The sequence below is a fragment of the Montipora capricornis genome, chromosome 8, assembly GCF_036669925.1.
Source record: "Montipora capricornis isolate CH-2021 chromosome 8, ASM3666992v2, whole genome shotgun sequence".
Taxonomy (NCBI): Eukaryota; Metazoa; Cnidaria; class Anthozoa; order Scleractinia; family Acroporidae; genus Montipora; species Montipora capricornis.
This window is the reverse complement of record NC_090890.1, coordinates 18,531,491-18,534,597: the sequence shown is the minus strand read 5'-3', so window position 1 is coordinate 18,534,597 and position 3,107 is coordinate 18,531,491. Positions and strand designations below refer to the sequence as shown.

At 43.4% G+C, this 3,107-nt stretch overlaps 1 long non-coding RNA gene across 1 annotated transcript; it reads right to left on the bottom strand.

Moving 5' to 3' along the window:
- Positions 1 to 351: 351 nt before the first annotated feature.
- On the bottom strand, positions 352 to 1,912 carry LOC138060685 (uncharacterized). The gene is made up of 2 exons (XR_011134407.1): positions 1,633 to 1,912; positions 352 to 1,517 (listed from the first exon to the last, which is right to left on the bottom strand). It is a non-coding gene; the product is annotated as an uncharacterized lncRNA (long non-coding RNA).
- Between the last annotated feature and the right edge of the window lie 1,195 nt (positions 1,913 to 3,107).

The window sequence follows — 3,107 nt, the reverse complement described above, 5'->3', positions numbered from 1 at the left end:
AAACCAACCTACAAACAAATGGAAAGAGTCGCGAGGCAAAAACGAGTAAAGACTTAGTGTTAATTGGCAATAACCATGATCGTGATGATAAACGATTCCGAGGGTGCATGGGTTCTAATATGTCAACATCTTTTAGCTAGTTTTTCCTTGCCAATTTAGATCAAAAACCACAAGTCATTTGTAACCAATTTATATTAGTCTTCACAAGAAATCACTATAAATCCAGTGACATTAGCCCCTCTGAAAAGCTGCTGGCTGGCACGACCTTTACCAAAGCCATCTGTGTCTATTTTGCTTTCCTTTTTTGATTTGTAGCTAGGTTGTTATGTTGAAAGAGAAGACACGTTTTCCTTTGTTGGTGGACTAAACAGTTTATTAATTTTAAATTCTTCACAGACAAATCAAAGTTGTTGCTTCATAAATAATTAATTGTATATTCCTTGACTTGGATTGTACGATCATTTCTTAAATTCATAAGTTAACGTTTTTTTCTATTTGTTTACTCATTCGGTCATTCTTTTTTCCCAACCAATTATTGTTTTAATTCACCATCCACTCCAAACTTTCCTCATTCATCCATTTGTACTTTCGTCCATTCATTTATTGAGGGTCGCAATGGGGGTAATCGTTAATCATGAAAAGCCTAGAAAAGGTTTCCATCAGGCGTTAAAATGGCAAAATAATAACCGTTAGCCGTGAAATAAAAAACAAACGCATTTAGCGTGTTTTTTTTTTAATTTGAAAAGTGGAATAGGGAGTATTTCGAATTATTTAGAGACTCCAGAACACTCGACACCGTTTTACCAATTTTGACATTCCGTCCCGCTATTAAGCAAGACAAAACAAGTCCCAAATAACCCCCAGTAATAGAGGATGAAGTAAGAGAACGGATCCCCATGCCCCATCACAGTTTTTTTTAAATATATTTTTAGTTCCGCAAAGTTCTTTAAGTTCTCGTTCCCAACGCTGTGCATATTACAAATTTCATTACGTCATTACATCTGGCCTATTCGGTGCCTCTCTAAAATAAAATTTGAAAAAACAATTAACCCTTCTATGGGGATCCATTCTCTTAACTCGTCCTCTCTTGCCCCCAGTTGGCGGTTTTGACAAAAATGTAAGTCGCATTCTGATGACCAATGATGTATTCTATTCAACTTATGTGTACTAAAGAGAACCACAAAAAGCCAAAAAATTTGTTCATTATCAATACGGGAGGTTTCTTGTTTTTCATGCAAGTTAACCGTTACGAAAAAAAAAGACTGTTGGCAATGAAAAGCCAATTTTTTTATCCGGTGGCTGTGAAAGCTTTCCCCCCATTGCGATCCTCTCACACAATAACTCTTACATTTGCATTCTTTGTTGCTTTATAAAATTCCTTCTAACATGTTATTGTTCCACCCTGGGTTTTTTTTCTGGTGGTGCGTCTACTTCGCCCTGTCCGTGATGCCCTTTCTTCTTTTTATTTTTCTTATTCTTTTTCTTCTTTTTCTTCCTTTTACTCTCCTTTCCAACACCTGCTTCAAAATATAAACACAACACTAAGTTAAGCAGTTATTACCCTTCTGTGGGATTTTCTTGGCTCGTGGTCTAGAAACTGGATTGCAGTTAATTATGCTAAAGGCCAGTTACCTTCATCAACTTTGTCCTCTACTGTTTTTTCAAGGTTTTCACTCTCAACCTCAGGTACTGGTCCAAATGTCACCTAAAACCATAAAATCACAGTGGAAGTATGACAATAGCAAAAACACAACACGGTGTTTTTCCTTTTGTTATACTTCCACTAGTTAAATAGCATGCAAAAGTGTTCATTTATGATTCTTAGTCAAGTTCGAAGCAATCCAGTCAAGCCAATCCAAAATAATCTAGTCCAGCCAGCCCAAACCATTCCAGTCCACCCTGTCCTAACCAATCCAGTATGGGCAGTTCAAACCAATCCAGTCCGCCCAGTCTGAACCAATCCAGTCCGCCCAGTCCGAAAATAAGCCAAACAGGACAGACCAAATTATTCAGTCCGGCCAGTCCGAACCAATCCAATCCAGCCACTCCGCCCACTCTGAAAAAAACCAGTCCGTGCAAGCTGAACCAATCCAGTCCGCCCAGTCTGAATCAATCCAGTCTGGCCAGTCCGAACCAATCCAGTCCGCCCAGTCTGAACCAATCCAGTCCGGGCAGTCCGAACCAATCCAATCCGGCCAGTCCAAATTATTCAGTCCAGCCAGTCCGAACCAATCCAGTCCGCCCAGACCGAAACAATCCAGTCCAGCCAGTCCGAACCAATCCAGTCCGCCCAGTCCAAATTATTCAGTCCAGCCAGTCCGAACCAATCCAATCCGGCCAGACTGAAACAATCCAGTCCAGCCAGTCCGAACCAACGCAGTCTGCCCAGTCTGAACCAATCCAATCCGGCCAGTCCGAAAATAATCCAATCCGGCCAGTCCAAATTATTCAGTCCAGCCAGTCCGAACCAATCCAATCCAGCCACTCCGCCCACTCTGAAAAAATCCAGTCCGGGCAGTCCGAACCAATCCAATCCGGCCAGTCTGAAACAATCCAGTCCGGGCAGTCCGAACCAATCCAATCCGGCCAGTCTGAAACAATCCAGTCCGGGCAGTCGGAACCAATCCAGTCCGGCCAGTCCAAATTATTCAGTCCAGCCAGTCCGAACCAATCCAGTCCGCCCAGACTGAAACAATCCAGTCCGGGAAGTCCGAACCAATCCAATCCGGCCAGTCCAAATTATTCAGTCCAGCCAGTCCGAACCAATCCAGTCCGCCCAGACTGAAACAATCCAGTCCAGCCAGTCCGAACCAATCCAGTCCGCCCAGTCCAAATTATCCAGTCCGGGCAGTCCGAACCAATCCAATCCGGCCAGACTGAAACAATCCAGTCCAGCCAGTCCGAACCAACGCAGTCTGCCCAGTCTGAACCAATCCAATCCGGCCAGTCCGAAAATAATCCAATCCGGCCAGTCCAAATTATTCAGTCCAGCCAGTCCGAACCAATCCAATCCAGCCACTCCGCCCACTCTGAAAAAATCCAGTCCGTGCAGTCCGAACCAATCCAGTCCGCCCAGTCTGAATCAATCCAGTCCAGCCAGTCCGAAC